The 24,845-nt window shown below is 37.9% G+C and overlaps 4 non-coding genes across 4 annotated transcripts; 2 read left to right on the forward strand and 2 right to left on the reverse strand.

Moving 5' to 3' along the window:
- The first annotated feature begins 2,988 nt into the window (after positions 1 to 2,988).
- Positions 2,989 to 3,068, forward strand: TRNAL-UAG. The gene has a single exon. It is a non-coding gene; the product is annotated as a tRNA-Leu (tRNA).
- A 14,263-nt stretch (positions 3,069 to 17,331) lies between these two features.
- On the reverse strand, positions 17,332 to 17,404 carry TRNAF-GAA. Its single transcript has one exon. It is a non-coding gene; the product is annotated as a tRNA-Phe (tRNA).
- Positions 17,405 to 19,215: 1,811 nt separating this feature from the next.
- Positions 19,216 to 19,288, forward strand: TRNAT-UGU. Its single transcript has one exon. It is a non-coding gene; the product is annotated as a tRNA-Thr (tRNA).
- A 1,189-nt stretch (positions 19,289 to 20,477) lies between these two features.
- On the reverse strand, positions 20,478 to 20,564 carry TRNAS-GGA. The gene has a single exon. It is a non-coding gene; the product is annotated as a tRNA-Ser (tRNA).
- Positions 20,565 to 24,845: the final 4,281 nt, after the last annotated feature.

A 24,845-nucleotide genomic window follows, 5' to 3' on the forward strand; every position in this document is an offset into this window, starting at 1 on the left:
AGCGTCTTTCGGGAGCTGATGTACCGTCAGCTGGTCCGGGGGGCGAAGATACTGTTAGAAAGGAAGTTCGACCCGTTGTCGGTGATAATGTTGTGAGGTACTCCAAAGCGGAATACGATGGAGTGAACGAATGCGATGGCAGTCATTCCCGTGGCGTTTGTGATGGGCATTGACACTATCCATTTGGTGAACTTGTTGATTGCGACAAGCAGAAAAGTATGACCCCCTTCTTTTGATCGTTGAAGTGGCCCGACCATGTCGAGTCCCCATTGAGCGAAAGGCCAAGCCAATGGTATTGTTTTGAGTTTGGAAGCCAGGCCATGCGGCTTAGTTGCGAACATCTGGCAGGCCACGCATCGGGTGATGATGTCGTCGGCGTCCTGCATCGCTGTCGGCCAGTAGAAGCCGGCTCGAAAAGGCTTTGCCGCAATAGTGCGGCTGCTTGCATGGTGACCGCATGTGCCCTGGTGTATGTCGATCAAAATCTCCCATCCTTCCTCAGGTGGAATGCACCGTTGAGGGACGCTGGAGATGCTTCGCTTGTAGAGCTCACCTTCAATGACGATAAAAGCTTTAGACCGTCTAGCAATTTGACGTGCTTCTGCGACGTCTGCAGGTAGCTCTTGTCGTATCATGTATACAAGAAAGGGTTGCATCCACGGCTCGACCATGAGCACCTCATCGGGTTCTTCTTCACCGGTTGCGACTGCAGGGTCGTCCGGTGAGTCAGGGTCGAGAGGTTTTTGCTCACCGTCGATTAGTGTTGACTTCTTGGGACTCGAAGTATTCTTTTCTTTGATGGATCTCTGGTGCATGATCTCTAGGAATACTCCAGACGGGATTGGGGAACGAGTCGAGCCGATGTTGGCCAAACTGTCCGCTTCGTCATTGCTGTTTCGGCCAATGTGATGCAGCTTGCATCCGTCGAACTGGCCTTCCAGTACGTTGTAGAGATCGCGATAAACAATCATGGAATCGGAGATGGTGTCACACGACTTCATCTGTTGCTGAACGACGAGGTATGAGTCGTCGTATCATGAGCCTTGTGGCCCCGCAAGCTTTGGCCATGCGCATGACATGCAAGAGGGCCTCGTACTCGGCTTCATTGTTTGAAGGGTTTTGAAAATGCATCTGAAGCACGTAGCGGAGTCTATCACCTTTGGGTGAAATAAGCACAACACCCGTGCCTGCACCTTCATGTCGCTTTGACCCATCGAAATACATCGTCCATGAGCTTGACATGTCGGGCAGGCTCGGAGTCTGAGCCTCTGTCCACTCGGCAATGAAGTCAGAGAGCACTTGTGATTTGATCAACTTCTGTCGTTCGTAGGTTATGTTGCGAGCTGAGAGCTCGATTCCCCACTTGGTGACTCGTCCCGTCGCTTCAGAGTTGTTCAATATGTTGACGAGAGGAGCCTCGCTGACAACCACAACTGTGTGTTGCTGGAAATAGTGTCTTAACTTGCGTGCTGTTAGAAAGACTCCATACGCAAGCTTTTGATAGTGTGGGTAGCGTTGCTTTGTAGGCGAGGGGACCTCACTGATGTAATAGACTGGACGCTGAACACCGTGGGTCTTACCATCTTCGGCTCGCTCAACTACAATCGTTGTGCTGACCACCTGAGTGATGGCTACGATGTATAATAGGAGCTGCTCATCTTCTTGTGGGGCGACGAGGATCGGCGAGGTTGACAATAGGTGCTTCAAGTTTGCGAAAGTAGCACTGGCCTCTGGCGTCCACGCGAAGTCGTCTTTCTTCTTTTTCAGAAGCTAGTAGAAAGGCAAGGCTTTCTCACCTAGCCTACCGATGAATCGGCTCAGGGCCGCGAGTCGACCGGTGAGCTGCTGGAGCTCATGAATTTTAGTCAGCTCCTTTATGGTTAGGATGGCTCTGATTTTTGTCGGGTTTGCCTCAATGCCTCGAGCCGACAGAAAGTGTCCAAGGATTTTCCTGGCAGGTACTCCGAAGGTGCAGACGTGGCCTGCTGGCGCTGGATACGACTCGACAGCAGCAAGTGTTTGCTCCGAAGAGTGGTTCATTACCTCGACCAAGTTAGCCTGTAGTACGTGGGCCGATGAGACTCCAATGGCCGGACTCGCCGGTGTCGTCATGACGGCCCTATTGCTGGGGTAATGAGGATAACTCATTTGTGAGTTTGTTTGTTGTGCTCTGGTGAGCTCGAGGTGTAACTCTTTGAATCGTCTGCACTCCCGCAGGGGATGGCTAGGGTTGATGTTGCCCTGTTCATCTTTGTAAACATGGAATGGGCAAGAGGCCATCAACTGCTGAGAGAGCGTAGGTTGGCCTCCGTTGCATCGCCACTGAGGCTTAGGCTCGCGGATTTCGCCGCTGCGGTAACCCTCCACGTGCGAAGTGGCTGCGATGAGATCAGGCGAGGCTAGTTCTTCGTGTGTAGAATAATAGTTTTTGGTATACTGTGTGCTAAGTATTCTTTTCCTATCAATGAACTTTTCATAAAAGAATTCTCATAATAAAATATGAGAATTCTTTTATGAAAAGTGAAGTATTCTTGCAATAGGATTTAAAACTTCCACCTATCTTATCCAAAATCATTGCTTTAAGGTTGGTAAATCCTATTAATAAGAGCATAAAAGCTTTCATTCTATAAATTTGTCTAAAATAAAAAAGGGTTTCTATTTAATCATGAAATTAAAATGCATAAATAGAAAAGAGTTTTTGGATTTTCTCCATTGTATCAAAAGAATTTAAAAAATGGAAACGAGAAACTAATTAAAAAAAAATTTCTTCTATATTCCAACTTAGAAAAAAGGAGTTCCAACTCTTTCAAGCAGTGTTTCTATTAGGCAAAGCAAGAGTTTATTGTAAAAAAAATCGCAATGATACTACCAAACGAAGTCTATTTAAATGAAGACTCTAATGTTCCTAAATTTTATGGACTTTCCCAATCTGGACGGTTCGTGAGATAATAACTATTATTCTTTTAAGTTACCTATTATTTGAAGTTAGCCGCCATGGTGAAATTGGTAGACACGCTGCTCTTAGGAAGCAGTGCTCAAGCATCTCGGTTCGAATCCGAGTGGCGGCATTCTCGAAAAAGAATACAATAGATTATAAAATGGATTCAATTCGAAATTTACAATTTTGTAATGGGACCTTCCCCTTATGCTATTTGCAACTTTAGAACATATACTAACTCATATTTCTTTCTCAACCATTTCAATTGTGATTACGATTCATTTGAGAGCCTTATTAGTTCGTGAACTTGGGGGATTACGCGATTCGTCAGAAAAAGGAATGATAGCTACTTTTTTCTCTATAACAGGATTCCTAGTTTCTCGTTGGCTTTCTTCGGGACATTTTCCATTAAGTAATTTATATGAGTCATTGATCTTCCTTTCCTGGGCTCTGTATATTCTTCATACGATTCCTAAGGTACAGAACTCTAAAAATGATTTAAGCACAATAACTACGCCAAGTACTATTTTAACGCAAGGCTTTGCCACGTCAGGTCTTTTAACTGAAATGCATCAATCCACAATACTAGTACCCGCTCTACAATCTCAGTGGTTAATGATGCATGTCAGTATGATGTTACTAAGCTATGCAACTCTTTTGTGTGGATCTTTATTATCTGCCGCTATTCTAATCATTAGATTTCGAAATAATTTCAATTTTTTTTCTAAAAAGAATAAAAATGTTTTAAAAAAAACATTTTTATTTAGTAAGATGGAATATTTCTATGCAAAAAGAAGTTATTTTAAAAGCGCCTCTGTTCCTTCATTTCCAAATTATTACAAATATCAATTAACTGAGCGTTTGGATTCTTGGAGTTATCGTGTGATTAGCCTAGGATTTACCCTTTTAACCATAGGTATTCTTTGTGGAGCAGTATGGGCCAATGAGGCGTGGGGATCCTATTGGAATTGGGATCCTAAAGAAACTTGGGCTTTTATTACTTGGACCATATTCGCAATTTATTTACATAGTAGAACAAATCAAAATTGGAAGGGTACGAATTCCGCACTTGTAGCTTCGATAGGATTCCTTATAATTTGGATCTGCTATTTCGGTATCAATCTATTAGGAATAGGTTTACATAGTTATGGTTCGTTTACATTAACACCTAATTGATTACATAAAATAAAACCTTCATTTCATTAAGGTTTTTACTTTTTCGTTTTATTTGAGAACCCCTTGAGCGCCTTCTCAAAGGGTTCTCAAAAATGCGAGATAGATCTAATTAGACTTTTTTATTTTTTTTTCTCCATTAATAGAGCGGGCTAGTTAAAAAAACCTATTTAGGGTAATAATTGGATAAGAGAGCCTCCACCCTGTCAACGGATAGGGAGAGAACAAAATCTGGATAAATACCAATTCCTATTACTGGTAAAAAGATACAGATTAAAAGAAAGAGTTCTCGTGGTCCAGAATCCATAAAATTTGCGTTTGGAACATTAAATAGTTTGTATCCATAGAACATCTGGCGTAACATAGATAATAAATAAATAGGAGTTAATATCATTCCAATTGCCATTACAAAAGTAATTAGCGTTTTTGGCATTAACAGAAATTTTGGACTAGTAATTAGTCCAAAAAATACTAATAATTCTGCGACAAAACCGCTCATTCCTGGTAATGCAAGAGAAGCCATTGAAAAGCTACTAAACATGGTAAAAAATTTCGGTATTAGAATAGATATCCCCCCCAGTTCTTCGAGATAAACAAGACGCATTCTATCACAAGCCGTTCCTGCCAAGAAAAAAAGTGTAGCGCCAATAAATCCGTGGGATAATATTTGTAAAATAGCTCCATTGAGTCCAATGTTGGTTATGGAACCAATTCCTATAATTATGAAACCCATGTGAGATACAGAGGAATAGGCTATTCTTTTTTTGAAATTTCGTTGACCAAGAGAAGTTGAGGCTGCATAGATTATTTGGATCGCTCCTATTATTACCAACCAGGGCGAAAATAGATAATGAGCATGAGGTAACAATTCCATGTTGATACGAATCAACCCATATGCTCCCATCTTTAATAGGATTCCCGCTAAAAGCATACACGTACTATAATGTGCTTCCCCATGGGTATCTGGTAACCACGTATGGAGGGGTATAATCGGCAATTTGACAGCATAAGCAATAAGGAAGCCAAAATATAAAAGTATTTCCAAGGTTGCAGGGTATGATTGATTAATTAATCTTTCCAAATCTAATCCCGGTTCGTTGGAACCGTACAAGCCCATACCCAGAACTCTAAACAAAAAAAGGATTTCCAAAATAGATCATAGATAATTCTAACAATTGCCAATAAATCCCGGCTTTTTACCAAGTTGATGGTAAGAAATCCCGGGACCTAGAAATTCATTTCGTACAATTGAACCTTTTCAAACTGTTTCTTTTTGAGAACCAAAAAAACTTGTGCCAAAATAACGGATGCGAAGAAGAACAAAAGGCCTTGGACGCGTAATGGATCCTGAAGCACTATTTCTGCATCCCCCTGACCAAATCCTCCCACATTGGGATTACTTGTTAATGGTTGATCAAGCTTGATGGATTCCCCCTCTGAAACAAGAAGTTCTGGCCCGGGAGGTATAATATCAATCAATTGGCGTCCATCCGATGCATCCACTATGGATATTTCATACCCCCCTTTTTCTTTACGTAGTATTTTTTTTACTATACCTGTTGACGTAGCATTATAGACCGTATTGTTACTCTTGCTACCATCAGGATAGATCTGCCCTCTTCCTCGGTTTCCCCCTACATATATGGGATATTTTAAGAAATGAGCATCTTTCTTCGTAGCAGGATCAGGGGAAAGAATGGGAAAGACAATTTCACTATATTTCTTACCGGGAACAGGGCCTATCACAAGAATATTTTTTTTATCGGGACGATAACTCTGAAAAGAGAGATTTCCTATCTTTTCTTTCAACTCAGGGGAAATACGGTCGGGCGGCGCTAATTCGAATCCCTCGGGCAAAATAAGAACAACACCCACATTTAACCCTCCCTTTTTCCCATTAGCAAGAACTTGTTTCAGTTGCATATCATAAGGAATTCGGAGAACTGCTTCAAATACAGTATCGGGAAGCACAGCTTGGGGAACTTCAATATCCACGGGCTTGCTAGCTAAATGGCAATTGGCGCATACAATTCGTCCAGTTGCTTCTCGTGGGTTTTCATAACCCTGCTGCGCAAAAATGGGATATGCATTTGAAATAGATGTCCGAGTTATTACGTATATCATGATCGATACAGAAATCGATCGAGTCATCTGTTCCTTTACCCAAGAAAAAGTATTTCTATTTTCCATGTCCAATCGCAGATCCCAGAATTTCTACAATAAATTAGATAGGTAGCTAAGCTAATCTAGTTCCCTATACACGAGTCTGTTGTCATTCTACTGCAACAGTTGTACCGGAATGATGAATACCTTTAAGCAGGTAGAAATAGAAAGAATTTTGCTAAAATGGAAAGGGGCCTTTTTCTAAAGAAAGAAAGATGCTAATTTGATTAATATCAGGAGATCAAATGAATTTATGCTTCACTAATTGAATGATAAATGACTACAAGCGAAGGGGATAGACGGTTTAAACAAAAAAAGACCCAAAATTTCAAACATGTATCTAGAATTACTGGAAAACTACAAACAAAAATAGTAAAAATTAGCTCGTTAGGAGCCCATCCAAGATCGTTGTAGACCCAACGAATGACTAGTTCCCAACCCCGGGTGGAGTGAAATCCAACAAAAAAATCAGTAACCAAAAGGATAAAAAAAGCTTTTATTGAGTCATTTAAGTTATGGAAGAATTCCTGAACCCAAGAATTCCAAATGACAAGTTCCTCTTTACCAAAAAAAAAAAGAACTACTTAGAATAGCCAAACAGATTATATTTGTCGAGAAATGCAAAATGATATGGAGATGATCTTCATTATCTATTTTGACCCATTGTATTATTTCCTTGTGTATTCCTATAGGAGGTTTTTGTACATGTGTCTTTGGTTTCTCTTTTATCATCTCGTCCAAGAGAGAAAGTTCTTCTAATTCTATGAATCTTTCTAGAATCCTTTTCTCTTGAATATCAGTTAAGAGAGTTTCAGATTGTCTGGTATTCCACCAATTCTTAATCCAAAGTTCCAGACATTTGTTAACTGAGAAAGAGGCCCCCCAGGGCAAAAGTACGATAAATACAAGATATAGTAAAGAAGGCAATGCTTTCTTTTTTTTCATTTTTGATCTATAAATTGAGTTGTTAATGAATCCGCTTCATTCGCTGACTCTATGATGATATTTTTTTTTCTTTGAAGCAAAAACTCTATAGCAAGGTTTGAGACCCTGTATCTATTCTTCTTTTTTGTATTGTATATTAGTGGAATTTCATTGCATTGGGTTCTTTCTTATATCTAGATGGAGTGGAATAGAAAAAAAGATGAAAATGGAAAGAATAGTATGCCATATATCCCACTTGGGCAAAATAAATTTAAAGAAATTTTATCTTATCCTCGTTTGTTCCTTCCTTTAGATAAATACTAAAAAAGCCCCTTACAATACAATAACAAATCAAATTTCGGAGGGACTTCCTCCCCATGTTGAGAAAACTTTTCTTCTTCCAATTCTTCTTCATTCTATTCAGTTCCAAAAAATACAATGGATATTCAAAATACTTCAATTGGTACGCGCAAGAAATAGGCCAATTCGGCAGCTTTTTGTTCAATTTCTCGTGGAGTAAAAAACTTATCATCAGTACGAGTCAAGGGAATGACCCCCTGGCCCCGGATTTCCATATAAAGGATACGACGAGGATAAAAACCCTCTTTAACCTGAATTCTAATTGATTGGATATCCCGCATAAGGAATCGAAGGAAGACGCGACGTTTTATTCCAGGGAATCCCCAACGAAAAATGCACACGATTCCCTCTTTTCTATCGAATCGGTCATAACCACTACCTACATTCCACAAAATAGCACACCACAAGTAGGAGCTAATGAATAAGCCCGCGATTCCGTAGAAAGACATCACGACTCCCTGCGGAAAAAAAAGAATTTGTTGAGATGGAAGTATAGATATCATATTCTTACCAAGATAACTGGAAACCCCAACTGATAAGAATCCTAGTGAACCTAGAAAAAGAATAGAGGCCCAGAAAAAATTACCCCTTTTTCGAGAACCTTTTAGAAGTTCTACCCATATGTGTTCTGATCGCCAATTCATATTAGATATACTAAATCCAGCAGCAGTCGATTGAAATTGAGAGAATAAGCTAAATGATTTTGACTTTACTTTTTTTGATTCTGAAATCGCCTTCAGCAACGAGTACTCTTGTGAAATAATAGGTTAGATACACTGACTTTCTATTCAAAAAATATTCGTTGATTCAATTAAAATAAAAATAGCTATACCCGGCTCCGCATATTCATGCATTTATGCTTGTAGCCTATATCCGCATCCATAGCCGTTTTTCATTTGTGTGTAGAAAGAGCCACATACCCTACCATATTCTATTACTTACACTTACTTACACTAAAAAAATACTAGACAATCTTATTTTTCTGCACATAAAGAAATAAAGAAGCCATTGCAATTGCCGGAAATACTAAGCCTACTAAAGGCACGAAAATCGAAGGTAAGTTTAAATCCGTCATAGAATAGGTGTCTCAATTCAAATTAACTATTTCTATCTATTCGAAAAATGTCTTAAGATTCTTATGATATAATTAAGTATATCTATTATGAGTAATATTGACTATTGTATTTTTTAGTTTGCAAAAAAAAAAAAATTTTATAGAAGACTTTTTTTCTGTAAATACTGCGTATTTGATTCTATTATCATATGATAATAGTATATTTGATTTGTATTTATTTATTATACCTTTATATATTCTAGATATATAGAATAGGCGAATCTCGATTTGTGAAGTCTCATGATCGTATCATGATCCATTTTTATTCGGCTCAATCTTTTTTTTTAGAAAAAAAAAGATTGAGCCGAGTTTAATTGCAGTCAATTAGAAGAATAAAGAAGAATTACTGCATTTCGTAACTTATTTTTTCTCTTTTTATTTTGTTTCTTTTTATTTAGACCTTCTTCATATTTAGTTTTATCTACTAATCGATAGTATCTACCGGCGCGAACTCGAATTTGATCGCCTTCCATACTTCACAAGCTGCGGCTAGTTCAGGACTCCATTTGCAAGCTGCTCGGATAATTTCATTACCTTCACGAGCAAGATCGCGCCCTTCGTTACGAGCTTGTACACAGGCTTCTAAAGCCACTCGATTAGCTGCTGCACCAGGTGCATTTCCCCAAGGATGTCCTAAAGTTCCTCCACCAAATTGTAATACAGAATCATCCCCAAAGATTTCGGTCAGAGCTGGCATATGCCAAACATGAATACCACCTGAAGCTACTGGTATAACACCTGGCATGGATACCCAGTCCTGAGTGAAAAAGATACAGCGAGCACGATCTTTTTCAATAAAATCGTCGCGCAATAAATCAACAAAACCTAAAGTGATTTCGCGTTCCCCTTCTAACTTACCTACTACTGTACCGGCGTGGATATGATCTCCCCCAGACATACGCAATGCTTTAGCTAATACACGGAAATGCATACCATGATTTTTCTGTCTATCAATAACTGCATGCATTGCACGGTGAATGTGAAGAAGTAAGCCATTGTCGCGGCAATAATGAGCCAAAGTAGTATTTGCGGTGAATCCCCCAGTTAAGTAGTCATGCATTACAATAGGAACACCTAATTCTCTCGCAAAAACAGCTCTCTTCATCATTTCTTCACATGTACCCGCAGTTGCATTCAAGTAATGCCCCTTGATTTCACCGGTTTCCGCCTGTGATTTATAAATAGCTTCGGCACAAAAGACAAAACGATCTCTCCAGCGCATAAATGGTTGTGAGTTTACGTTTTCATCATCTTTGGTAAAATCAAGTCCACCACGTAGACACTCATAACACGCTCTACCGTAATTTTTTGCAGATAATCCCAATTTTGGCTTAATAGTACATCCCAATAAAGGACGACCATACTTGTTCAACTTATCTCTTTCCACTTGGATACCGTGAGGCGGGCCTTGGAAAGTTTTTGAATAAGTAGGGGGAATTCGTAGATCCTCCAGACGTAGAGCACGTAGGGCTTTGAAACCAAATACGTTACCTACAATGGAAGTAAACATGTTAGTAACGGAACCCTCTTCAAATAGATCTAATGGATAAGCTACATAACAGATCCATTGACTGTCTTCCCCAGGAACAGGCTCGATGTGATAGCATCGTCCTTTGTAACGATCAAGACTAGTAAGTCCATCAGTCCAAACAGTTGTCCATGTACCAGTAGAAGATTCGGCAGCTACTGCAGCCCCTGCTTCTTCGGGCGGAACCCCAGGTTGAGGAGATACTCGGAATGCTGCCAAGATATCAGTATCCTTGGTTTCATACTCCGGGGTGTAGTAAGTCAATCTATAATCTTTAACACCAGCTTTAAATCCAACACTTGCTTTAGTTTCTGTTTGTGGTGACATAAGTCCCTCCTTACAACTCTTGAATTAAGAATTCTCACAATAACAAGGTCTACTCGATGTGAATTAGGCGTAAATGAAACTTTAGCAAAAATCTCATAAAAAAAAAGAGATATTCAATTAATAGCAACTCATTACAGAAAATTGAGGGCATGCTTAAGTTAATTAATATTTTTCATTCATATATAATGCGTATACCCTGTGTATGTTCTATCCTATAGGAATTTCACTATAGGAATTCGATAGGAATTGAGTTGTTGTTATGGTAAGTTAACACCGTTCGTTATTAAACCAAGGATTTGATTTAACAAATCCATCATTATTGTATACTCTTTGATAGATATAGCGCAACCCAAATCAATCCTTAACCTTTTTTTTTACAAATTATTAAAGGGCCCCTTTCTTATTTTGAAAAGAAATACCTAACTAAATACTAAGAAAATTTTCTGTTGACAGCAATCTATGCTTCACAGTAGTATATATTTTGTATAGCGAAGTCCTAGATAGGAAAGTAGAGTAGGCACAGATCCTCCACAAAAGGAAAAATCTATCTTATGAAAAAAAGATTGATTGAACTTTCCAACGGCCTCATTCCATGAGTAAAGGGTTGAAAGGGATTCGCTTGGGCAATGAAATCAAGTCCTGTTCCCCTTTTTTCTCTTATTGAATTAACTAATTGATTTCCTTTTTACTTTTGGATTTTTGGATATTTTTTTGGATTTGGTATTATTCAACAAGAAAAAAATAAAAATTTCGACAAATTCCTTTTTTTTTTATTATGTGATAATTATGAGAACCAATCCTACTACTTCTCGTCCCGGGGTTTCCCCAATTGAAGAAAAAAGTACAGGCCGTATCGATCAAATTATTGGACCCGTGCTGGACGTCACTTTTCCCCCCGGTAAGTTACCTTATATTTATAACGCTTTGGTAGTCCAGAGTAGAGACACTGCCGATAAGCAAATTAATGTGACTTGTGAGGTACAACAATTATTAGGAAATAATCGAGTTAGAGCTGTAGCTATGAGTGCTACAGATGGGTTGATGAGAGGAATGGAAGTGATTGACACAGGAGCTCCTCTCAGTGTTCCGGTCGGCGGAGCTACTCTCGGGCGAATTTTCAACGTTCTTGGGGAGCCTGTTGACAATTTGGGTCCTGTAGATAGTAGTGCAACGTTCCCTATTCATAGATCTGCGCCTGCCTTTATCGAGTTAGATACGAAATTATCCATCTTTGAAACAGGTATTAAGGTCGTCGATCTTTTAGCTCCTTATCGACGTGGAGGAAAAATAGGACTATTTGGGGGGGCTGGAGTAGGTAAAACAGTACTCATCATGGAATTAATCAACAACATTGCTAAAGCTCATGGGGGCGTATCCGTATTTGGTGGAGTAGGGGAACGGACTCGTGAAGGAAATGATCTTTATATGGAAATGAGGGAATCCGGAGTAATTAATGAAAAAAATATTGAGGAATCAAAGGTAGCTCTAGTCTATGGCCAAATGAATGAACCACCGGGAGCTCGTATGAGAGTTAGTTTAACTGCCCTAACTATGGCGGAATATTTCCGAGATGTTAATAAGCAAGACGTGCTTTTATTCATCGATAATATCTTTCGTTTTGTTCAAGCAGGATCGGAGGTATCCGCTTTATTAGGGAGAATGCCCTCCGCGGTGGGTTATCAACCTACTCTTAGTACAGAAATGGGTTCTTTGCAAGAAAGAATTGCTTCTACTAAAAAGGGATCTATAACTTCGATCCAAGCGGTTTATGTACCTGCGGACGATTTGACTGACCCTGCTCCTGCCACAACATTTGCCCATTTGGATGCTACTACCGTACTTTCCAGAGGATTAGCTTCCAAGGGTATTTATCCAGCAGTAGATCCTTTAGATTCAACCTCAACTATGTTACAGCCTCGGATCGTTGGCAACGAACATTATGAAACTGCGCAAAGTGTTAAGGAAACTTTACAACGTTACAAGGAACTTCAGGACATTATCGCAATTCTTGGATTGGATGAATTATCGGAGGAGGATCGTTTAACTGTAGCAAGAGCGCGAAAAATTGAGCGTTTCTTATCACAACCGTTCTTTGTAGCAGAAGTTTTTACTGGTTCTGCAGGAAAGTATGTTGGTCTTGCAGAAACAATTAGGGGATTTCAACTAATCCTTTCCGGAGAATTAGATGGCCTACCCGAGCAGGCTTTTTATTTGGTGGGTAACATCGATGAAGCTAGCACGAAAGCTATAACCTTAGAAGAGGAGAACAAATCGAAGAAATGAAATTAAATCTTTATGTACTGACTCCTAAGCGAATTATTTGGGATTGTGAAGTGAAAGAAATCATTTTATCCACTAATAGTGGTCAAATTGGGGTATTACCAAACCATGCCCCCATTAACACAGCAGTAGATATGGGTCCTTTGAGAATACGCCTCCTCAATGACCAATGGTTAACGGCGGTTCTGTGGAGCGGTTTTGCGAGAATAGTTAATAATGAGATCATTATTTTAGGAAATGATGCGGAACTGGGTAGTGATATTGATCCGGAAGAAGCTCAACAGGCACTTAAAATAGCCGAAGATAACTTGAGTAAAGCTGAGGGTACGAAAGAATTGGTTGAAGCGAAACTAGCTCTCAGACGAGCTAGGATACGAATCGAGGCTGTCAATTGGATTCCCCCATCCAATTGAAGACAATCCAATGGTTTATAGTTGATACAAAGATAAAGGGAAGAGGGGTAGAAAAAGTTATTAGATAGCGAAGCGAAATAAGCCCAATGCTATCTAGTAATTTTTCTACCTACCTACCTACTATTGGATTTGAACCAATGACTCCCGCCGTATGAAAGCAATACTCTAACCACTGAGTTAAGTAGGCAATTTATGATCACAAAGGAAGACCCATTACTTCGATCGATTATATATCGAATCCCTTTTCTAAGCAATAACGCTTCCTTATTGGTATGTTATATACTAAACAGATACATATTTAAAGAGATACCCTCTGGCATTAGAGAATATTCATCTTGACAATAAATTATCTATATGTTAAGATATCTCTGATAAGGGCTATAGCTCAGTTCGGTAGAGCAACTCGTTTACACGTGCGCCAATGCTTTTCAAAGGAGCTTATTATGCAATGAATATTTTGGATCTTATTGCAAAATCAATGTCTTACTTCATAGATTCGACAGAATAGGAGAACAGTAGCCTGACAAAGAGTCAGTTCAGTCCGATTCAGGTCCCCATTCTGGTGCCTAATCAAATCGAACCCTTATGGATTTGCTAGTTGATAAGGTAAATATCCAGCCCACTAAATGCTAGGCGTAATGAGGATAAGGGCCTCCAAAAAACTTCTTTTCGTTCTATGAACTTTAAGGTGTATGAAGTCTCATAGTTAACTCTTGCAGTGGAACGATAGAGACTCCATTTCACTTAGGTTGATTTAATTTAGGCCGGAGGCAGACCTAAGTCAAGGTAATCCTCCTTTGAAACACTTTGGTATTGCTCCTAGATAGACCATAATACAAATAATCAATCAGAGCACAGGGAGCCATCTCATTATCTTTCCGTAAAGAAAAACTATGGTGGACTAACTGATCTTTAAATCAGTTGATGAAAGAGCCCAATGCAAAAAAATGCATGTTGGGTCTTTGAAACAGTTCGAATCATTTCGATAATAATCTGTTTGATCTGTTTTACCGAGAAGGTCTACGGTTCGAATCCGTATAGCCCTAATATGTCCTATTTTTGGATTTTAGTATAGATATCCTATGTTTTCCTTAGTATAGCTTTTATTTTCACATTAGTACTTGTTTATAGACTGGGCGGGCGCCTGCGACATAGAATAGGCGTAAAAGCATTACCACAGGCTCATTCATCAAAAATCATAGAGATAAGAAACGAAAAAGTGATTTCTATCAAATCAATAGAAGAAAAGAGCCCTTCCCTGATTTGAATCCCGCCCTTCTTCAAATAGGGTATCTCTAGACTTCCCTATAAAAACTGCAATGATTTTCTCCATCTTGCGAATTTATACTTTGTTTTAAGTATATTACTTTGCTTATATATACATTATCTAAATCGATCTACTTAAAATCCTAAATAGAAAAAAAAATAGAAAGAATTAAAGTAAAGAGTAAATAAGAAAACAGAATATTATGTCTCATAGTTCTGAAATAGAGTTCCTTATTTTTTTATAGTATTACTTCTCAGTCTACTGCATAGACTAGTCCTCTTATGTTAATTAGGTTCTAAAGATTATAGAGAAAGCAAAATAAAGTGAAGGGATAAAGTATTTTTTATATAAGAATTAGATCTATACCATATCTAAATAGAATGGAAAAAAAAGAAGGGGAGTTGGGATTCCATTGGATGAATCTTTAAAGAAGACACAGCACAGAGAAAACAAAGGCTAAACTAAGCGATTTTGTTTGAACAAAACAGATTCTTGTTTCACCGAGGAAAAGAGATAAGTTCTGGATGAATTGACAATGCATAATTGAATTGATTAATTTAAGTCTCGTCTATTCTACATTAATGGGAGTACATTATGTTTCTGCTTCACGAATATGATATTTTTTGGACATTTCTAATAATAGCAAGCCTTATTCCGATTTTGGCATTTTGGATTTCAGGGCTTTTAGCCCCGATTAGTGAAGGACCCGAAAAGCTTTCTAGTTATGAATCGGGTATAGAACCCATGGGAGGGGCTTGGCTACAATTCCGAATACGCTATTACATGTTTGCGCTAGTTTTTGTTGTTTTTGATGTGGAAACCGTCTTTCTCTACCCTTGGGCAATGAGTTTCGACGTATTGGGTGTATCCGTTTTTATCGAAGCTTTCATTTTCGTGCTTATCCTAGTTGTTGGTTTAGTTTATGCATGGCGAAAAGGAGCCTTGGAATGGTCTTAACTGAATATTTAGAAAAAAAAAAAGAAGAAAAAGATTCCATTGAGACAGTTATGAGTTTGATTGAGTTTCCTTTACTTGACCAAACAAGTTCCAATTCTGTTATTTCAACTACACCAAACGATCTTTCAAATTGGTCAAGACTCTCCAGTTTATGGCCCCTTCTATACGGTACCAGTTGTTGTTTCATTGAATTTGCTTCATTAATAGGCTCGCGATTCGACTTTGATCGTTATGGATTGGTACCAAGATCAAGTCCTAGGCAAGCGGACCTAATTTTAACAGCTGGTACAGTAACAATGAAAATGGCTCCTTCTTTAGTGAGGTTATACGAGCAAATGCCTGAACCAAAATACGTCATTGCTATGGGAGCTTGTACTATTACAGGGGGAATGTTCAGTACGGATTCCTATAGTACTGTTCGAGGAGTTGATAAGTTAATTCCTGTGGATGTCTACTTGCCGGGTTGCCCACCTAAACCGGAGGCGGTTATAGATGCCCTAACAAAACTTCGTAAGAAGATATCGCGAGAAATAGTTGAGGATCGAATTCGATCTCAAAATAAAAACCGATGTTTTACTACCAGTCACAAGCTTTATGTTCGGCGCAGTACTCATACTGGAACTTACGAGCAAGAATTGCTCTATCAATCACCATCTACTTTAGATATATCTTCTGAAAATTTTTACAAATCCAAAAGTATAGTACCTTCCTACAAATTAGTGAATTAGGAGGGGGGTTCTTTTGTCTAGAAAAATAAAAAGCAAGGCAATCTTTGAAACTTGCATCCGAAATGTGAAATATTTATACAAAACAAAGAGGGAGAGATCAAGACAATGCAGCAGGGTTGGTTATCTAATTGGCTAGTCAAACATAAGGTGGTTCATAGATCTTTGGGCTTTGATCACCGAGGAATAGAGACTTTACAAATAAAAGCGGGGGATTGGGATTCCATTGCTGTCATTTTATACGTATATGGTTACAATTATTTACGCTCCCAATGTGCTTATGATGTAGCACCCGGTGGATCTTTAGCTAGCGTGTATCATCTTACGAGAATACAGTATGGCATAGATAACCCAGAAGAAGTATGCATAAAAGTCTTTGCCCAAAAGGATAATCCTAGAATTCCGTCTGTCTTCTGGATTTGGAGAAGTGCCGATTTTCAAGAACGCGAATCTTATGATATGGTGGGAATCTCTTATGATAATCATCCGCGCCTTAAACGTATCCTAATGCCTGAAAGTTGGGTAGGCTGGCCCTTACGTAAGGACTATATAACCCCCAATTTCTATGAAATACAAGATACTCATTGAATGATAAGAAATTCATGCGGACTTATACAACACAACTCCAGATTTTATTCAAGTAAAGGAAAATTTTTACGTTCTGTTCCTAGATGAAACGGAATACCTATTTCGAATTAATTCCTATTATACAAAAGTAGTCCAGATAGACTGAGCAAAAAAAGGGTTTCATTTGGATTCCCTTATTTGGAAAATCACATATGAATTTCCCTCATATGAACAGAAAAATATGATGACTCAAAGAAGTTCTCTACCACGAACTTTGTATCGCGCGCATGACTTAGCACAATTGGAAAAGTAAGATAAGCAAGAATAAAAAAATATTCGTCGTAATATGCAGAATACAAAATTAAGAAATGCAAAAAAAAATAAAGGGGAACCTAATCTCACCTCCTTCTGTACCATAAAGAAAAGAACCAGAGATTTTTACCCTTCTCTAAAAAGAAAAAGAAGTGCCTCTATATTAGAGACTTATCCACCTAGATGAATAAATCAGACTTTATTTATAGTATTAACGAATATGTATCCTAATCCATCTTGAGGCATTTTTATCAAAACCTATTCGGTAGATCTTTTTTTTCTCTGCCAGGAACCAGATTTGAACTGGTGACACGAGGATTTTCAGTCCTCTGCTCTACCAACTGAGCTATCCTGACCTTTTCTTGTGCATCATCCTAGTAGAGTATTTGTATCTATGTCAATTAAAGGGACTCAAAAATCAATTAAAGTATTTCAAATTCCAAATTGAAAAATGGGGGGGTGGTCCTATGCATTGTGCATGGATTACTTAATAATACTTAAAAATAGAGTTAATAACCGAGAGTCCTTGCGGATACTCTAATAAAAAAGAAATCTATTCAATGAATAGGATAAGATCCATTGAGTTCTCTTCGCACTCCTTTGTGAAAGAGTAGAATGAGAAAGCTAATGAATCTTAAACCCATTGATAAAAAGAAAAAAAGAGGATAAAAGTTAGGGAATAAAAGAGGATAGTTGGGGAATAAAAAGGATTTGGGGATAGAGGGACTTGAACCCTCACAACTTATAAAGTCGACGGATTTTCCTTTTACTCGAAATTTCATTGTTGTCAGTATTGACATGTAGAATGGGACTCTCTCTTTGTCCTCGTCCGATTAATCCACTTTTTAAAAGATCTCAAGTACTTTGAATTGAAGGATTTGATTACTCAAGATTCAATTAGAATGGATTCACAATAATTCTAAAAAATTTATTAATTTTTTATTTCATAATCCTTCCTAATTTCATTCTAAAAAAGAATAAAGAACCTATGTTATACTTGGATTCTGTGATTAATCGTTTACTATGTTAGTATCTATACGTGTTTATTAGATGTAAAAATCCCTTCTTTCTCTAATTTAAAAGGATTTCCACTACCAAAACAACCTAAATAAATTAACTCGATTCGTTAGAACAGCTTCCATTGAGTCTCTGCACCTATCCTTTTCCTTTGGATTCTAGTTCGAGAACCCCTTGTTTTCTCAAAACACGGATTTGGCTCAGGATTGCCCTTTTTTAATTCCAGGGTTTCTCTGAATTTGGAAGTTAACACTTAGCAGGTTTCCATACTAAGGCTCAATACAATCAAGTCCGTAGCGTCTACCGATTTCGCCATATCCCCATTTTCCTTTTTTTTTGAGACCTGGATTCCTTGCGTAATTTCATCCATCTCTTAGTTTTTTTGGAATCGTTGAATTCATCACTCGACGTCATCTAGCAGTTCGATTCTATTTGAGAGACCACGCTTGTTTATTGCAATTCAGAATTGCATTGATTCTATCGTTGCTGTATTTGCAATTCAATCCGAATCAATATATCCCAAAAATTTTCTCTCCCCCACCGCTCATCTTACTTTTTTAGAGTATTAAAAATCATACTATAACGCTTGATATTCATTTTTTTTCTACTCAAAATTGGCAATTTTATTTGCTATGACTTTATGTTCTCCTTAGAGAAATAGGAATCCTCAAATTATTAACAAATAAAAAAAGATCTAAAAAAATGTCTATAATGATCGAATGAAAACACCAATAAATTCGTATTTTCCCCTTATTATTTCTTTAATATATATATATTATTATATCTTTAATATATTTCATAATATATATATATATTTCTTTTCTATGTATTAGATTATTCGTCCGAGCTATATCAAATTGAAAATATCTGAAATCAAATTCAATATAGAAATTGGAATCAACTCTTAGAAAAAAGATTTGCGAATTAGAGAAATAAAAAGAAAGTTCAATAAATTCTATACTTTTATTTAAGGATATCCTCTAGTTAAGCATATCAAGCTAACTTTATCTTTAAAAAGTTCTAGTATTTTTTTAAGTAGAACTTCAAATTGAGAACTAGTTAATAGCTAAGATTAATAACTAAGATCTCAGATTTTACGGATTTCTATACTATACCTATTTCTATTTGTTACACTATTTCTGCTATCTAAGCCCACTTAGCTCAGAGGTTAGAGCATCGCATTTGTAATGCGAGGGTCATCGGTTCAAATCCGATAGTCGGCTTTTTTTTCGTTATCGATGTTCTACGAACAAGAATCTCTTTTTTTTTTCGGATTAAATGGGGAATCCAGGATCTTTTTTGTTTTCTACCTTACAATTTTGCTAGATACAAAAGAATAAAATAAATAATATATATACAAAAAATCCAGATGTTGATGAAATTCTATTTTTTATGGTACTTTAGTTGATTTTACTCTGTTTATCCTTTAGTTTAATTCAGTTTTAATTTCGATGTATTCCGTAATGTAAATACAATGAAATTAATTGTGTAAAATGAAATTTCAATAAAATAAAAAAGGAGTTTTCATGTCCCGTTATCGAGGACCTCGTTTAAAAAAAATACGCCGTCTGGGAGCTTTACCAGGACTCACTAGAAAAACACCTAAATCCGGAAGTAATCTGAAAAAGAAATTCCATTCTGGGAAAAAGGAGCAATATCGTATTCGTCTTCAAGAAAAACAGAAATTGCGTTTTCATTATGGTCTGACAGAACGACAATTACTTAGATATGTACATATCGCTGGAAAAGCAAAAAGGTCCACAGGTCAGGTTTTACTACAATTACTTGAAATGCGTTTGGATAATATCCTTTTTCGATTGGGTATGGCGGCAACCATTCCTGGGGCCCGCCAATTAGTCAACCATAGACATATTTTGGTTAATGGTCGTATAGTTAATATACCAAGTTTTCGTTGCAAACCTCGAGATATTATTACTACGAAAGATAACCAAAGATCACAAAGTCTGGTTCAAAATTCTATTGCTTCATCCGACCCGGGAAAATTGCCAAAGCATTTGACGATTGACACATTGGAATATAAAGGACTAGTAAATAAAATCCTAGATAGGAAGTGGGTAGGTCTCAAAATAAATGAGTTGTTAGTTGTAGAATATTACTCTCGTCAGACTTGAACTTAACGAAAAAAGGAAAGGTTCATAGAATTTTCTTCCCCTTTTCCCGAACTAAATCGACCTAAGGCCCTAATTCGTATTTTCCTACTCAACTAGCAAAAATGGATTAACCCGAGGATCCTTTTTTCTTTTTTGTTCTTTTCTCTATGTGTATTTTTACATACCACAGTAATTTGCTATAGAGAATTTCTATTAAATAAGGGTAAGGGTATTATTGCTGGAATAAATTGTTATTTGATTTGATACACTGTGCTCCTTAACGTTGATGAATTAAGAAAAACGGAAAGAGAGGGATTCGAACCCTCGGTAAACAAAAGTCTACATAGCAGTTCCAATGCTACGCCTTGAACCGCTCGGCCATCTCTCCCACATAACTCATTATGGCAAATAAACTGAGTAAATAGCGAGTTTTCCTATTCCTGCAGTACAAGTACAACCGCTCAGGGGTTCCATAGTTCTATTGGAAAAATTCCTTTTGATCTAAGTTAAGTGGAAGGATCCAGGATTTTTTTACTAGGAATTGCTTCCCCTATAAAAGTTTTAGTTTGGATTTTCCTAAAACCAAAGAAAAAGAGAATGGAAGAATTCTTCTTATTGCATAATAAAATAAAGAAACCTTAGAATTCTGTTTGCATAAGGTACGCTACACCAGACTATCGAAATCGAAAATAAGGTATGAGACAATTAATAACTTTGAAAACACGAAATAGCTGATGAGCGAAGTTGTTGTTGAGAAATAGGAAAGTAGAATCAAACCCAGTCTTAGTCAAATATTTAATATATCTTCTTGTCCAAACAGAAAGAAAAGGAAAAAATTAAAGCTGAGCGGAAAATCCATACCTCTCTTATCGATTTAGAGCATATGGATCGATCTAGTTATAAGAATCAAATGTGTTTGTTTTTATGTTATTTTGTGAAGGAATGAAAACAATTTTATCATAGAATGGGTTGGGAATTATGCCTAGATCCCGTGTAAATGGAAATTTCATTGATAAGACCTCCTCAATTGTAGCCAATATTTTATTGCGAATAATTCCAACAACCTCAGGGGAAAAAAGGGCATTTACTTATTATAGAGATGGTGCGATTTGACTCTTTTTTTTTGTTTTTTTTAGCCCTACCTACACCTCAGTCTTCTGATAAGGAGAGGGGGTTCGCATAGAGAGAACAAAATTAGTAAAGCAAACCCACGCTTTGGGAAGGTGAGGTTAATTAACAATTCCTTCTATCGTGTATCCTCGATTGATGCGGCCTCAGATGCTTCAATTGTAGATTTAAGTATTGAGCGAAAGGTTACACCTAACAGGATAGGTTATGGATTACAGGCCAATCCTACTCTATTAGTACCAATAGGCAGCACATAGGGGAGAAAAGCACTACACCTAAAAATAGGAATCAACAAGAGAAAAACTTTGTTATAAATTAACCCTTTCCTAATCGATATCAGGGCTGGGAAGAATGGTTGGGATAATAAACAACCATCAGGTTTGTACTTTGGATACCCCTATAACCATCAAAGATCGTTGAAGTGGCTAATTCCTCTAAATAGAAGGCGTTGAGAACAAAGAAATTCTTGGAGCTATGATTTTCCTCTAGCATTAATAGAATTCATAGAATTCATTGGTGTTAGGAAAAACCTCTTGCGGGAAGGTTGGCTAGAGATTTCTTGGAAAAATACCAGCCCCTTTCGGTCCATAATGAGACGGGACTAATTTGATTCTATAGATTATTTCGCTTAGTACTATGTACAGAAGGGAGGAGCCGTATGAGATGAAAACCTCATGTACGGTTTTGGAACGGAGATTTTTTGAATAGAATGAACGACCGTAACGGATGTTGGCTCAATCCGAAGGAAATTATGCGGAAGCTTTGCAAAATTATTATGAAGCTACGCGACTAGAAATCGATCCCTACGATCGAAGTTATATACTCTATAACATAGGCCTTATACACACAAGCAATGGAGAGCATACAAAGGCTTTGGAATATTATTTCCGGGCACTAGAGCGAAACCCCTTCTTACCGCAAGCTTTTAATAATATGGCTGTGATCTGTCATTACGTGCGACTATCTCCACTATAGAAAGAAAAAAAGAAAGAATCAAATTTCTAGTAAATACTAGACAAAAGGGTCTTTCTACATAGGGGTCGTAAAAACAACGATTTTTCCCTATCAGCTGTAGGAAGGAAAGACACTTCACGAGAATCAAAAAAGGAAGAAAGTATGGCCTATACTACTACTCTATGGATAAAGTTCTCAAATTGATAGAGAAAGCACCGTAAAGATCAATTAGTGAGCGACTTGGTCGATACAACTAAAAAAAACTGCTTACTTATCCCATGATATGGGGCAAAGTTTAGGAATCTGCTTATGTAATAGAGCCGATCCACTAAGGGATTAAGCAGCGGTGTAGTATCAGATCCCAAAGATAGTAAGTTCTTTTTTCTTTCTTATCTTATGGGAAAAAGTCTTTTTCAAGGATTCTATAGGGATTTCATATATGAAACCGGGATAGTTACTTTTCAGAAAATTCGAACGAAAGCTCTCGATCTATCTATGCTTCATTCTTCTGAAGGTGGGAAAAAAGATCAAACTGATTAGTTATAAAAATTAGGGTTTGAAACTTAGGTAATTAACTTCTTCTGCTTAACCCAAAAACAAATTGGATCGATTTTTCAAAAATCGAATTCAGTTAAGATAGGGGAAATTAAGATAGCAATTTCTGAGCCGTATGAGGTAGGAAACTCTCAAGTACGGTTCTAGGGGAAGGAACTGCCTATTCCGACCGAGGAGAACAGGCCATTCTACAGGGTGATTCAGAAATTGCAGAAGCTTGGTTTGATCAAGCTGCTGAGTATTGGAAACAAGCTATAGCGCTTACTCCGGGAAATTATATTGAAGCACAGAACTGGTTGAAGATTACGAAGCGCTTTGAATTTGAATAAGACCACGTTCCTTTTTCATATAAATTAGGTCGTAAGATCGAATCAAGAATTTCATTATATCCCGTTCGTCTTTCTTCTACCTTCTATTTTATATGAGATTTTATAAGGATAAACCAGAGGGATAGGATCTAGAATAGAAGTAATAAAGCGAATAAAAAGAGGGGCAATCTAAATACTGCTAATATATCAAGACCATCTTATTAATTCTTAAATAATTCTAATGAGTTATCTTGGAATTTAGAATCAAATAAAAAATCCTATATTACGCTCAAGGAAAGTAGATGTAGATAGGAGCTTATACTCTCAAAAAAAAATACACCAGTTTATTAAATTTTAAAAAGATTTTTTTCTTACATCGGGAAATATATACATATATATATATATTTTTTTTTCAAGATATATAATGTCCGTTAGGCACCTAATCCTTATGTCATAATAGATCCGAACACTTGCCTAGGATTGACTTCAATATATAATTGCTCCAGTGAATAACTATAAAAAAATAGAAGGACGGTAGATAGTAAAGAAAAGAACTAATCATAATATCTATCTTTCAAAATCTATCTTTCAAAGATTCACTAAAAAGACAGTTGGCAGGTCTCTTTATATGTCTTGTCCGGAAAGAGGAGGACTTAATGATTATTCGTTCGCCGGAACCAGAAGTAAAAATTATTGTGGATAGGGATCCTGTAAAAACATCTTTTGAGGAATGGGCCAGACCCGGCCATTTCTCAAAAACACTAGCTAAGGGCCCTGATACTACCACTTGGATCTGGAACCTACATGCTGATGCTCACGATTTCGATAGTCATACGGGTGATTTGGAGGAGATCTCTCGAAAAGTCTTTAGTGCTCATTTCGGGCAACTCTCCATTATCTTTCTTTGGTTGAGTGGCATGTACTTCCATGGTGCCCGTTTTTCCAATTATGAAGCATGGCTAAGTGATCCTACTCACATTGGACCCAGTGCTCAGGTGACCCTTTCGTTTCCTTCGTCTCTCGAAGGTGCGATCTGCACTGTTAGTTGGGGATCGACCTCGTTCATTGTGAACTGAGTCCTCTCCATCCGCCCATCGATTGGCAATTTTCATCAGATATCCGATGATAGAGGGTCGAACGCGACCCAATTCTTCTTTGAGCTCGACTCGACGAAGGCCTCGTTTGAATGCGTCTATGGCGCTTTCATCTAAGATTTCTTCGGAGAAGTGCTTCGAGCTAGTCCATCGCTGGATATAGGAGCGGATAGACTCTCCTTCATACTGAACACACGAGCGGAGTTGTTCGAGAGACACTGGTCGTTTATACGTGGCTTTGAAATTGCATGTAAAAGCTTGAACCAGCTCGTCCCACGAAGTGAGCTCACCGCCGCGCAAGCTGTTTAACCAGGTGCGAGCTTGACCCCTGAGCCGGAGTTGAAGATACTGCATAGCGGTAGTCCGAGTTCCACCTTGGCATCGAACCCTGGTGAGGTAGTCCTCTAACCAAGTTCTAGGCTCCTGCGTTCCGTCATTTGACTAGGTCAGAAGGTGGCTTGAAATTTCTTGGCATCCTGGTTCGGCGAATCCGACGATTGAAGCATGGCGCTCCACATGCTTCGTGGTCTGAATCAGGAGAGTCCTCCCTGCAGCTGGCTAGGCGGCTATCGGCTCGACGAGGAGATTGACTCCTTCTGTGAGGGTTTTGCTTGTGCTCGTTTTGACCAG

This window comes from Brachypodium distachyon, chromosome 2 (genome assembly GCF_000005505.3).
Source record: "Brachypodium distachyon strain Bd21 chromosome 2, Brachypodium_distachyon_v3.0, whole genome shotgun sequence".
Lineage (NCBI taxonomy): Eukaryota > Viridiplantae > Streptophyta > Magnoliopsida > Poales > Poaceae > Brachypodium > Brachypodium distachyon.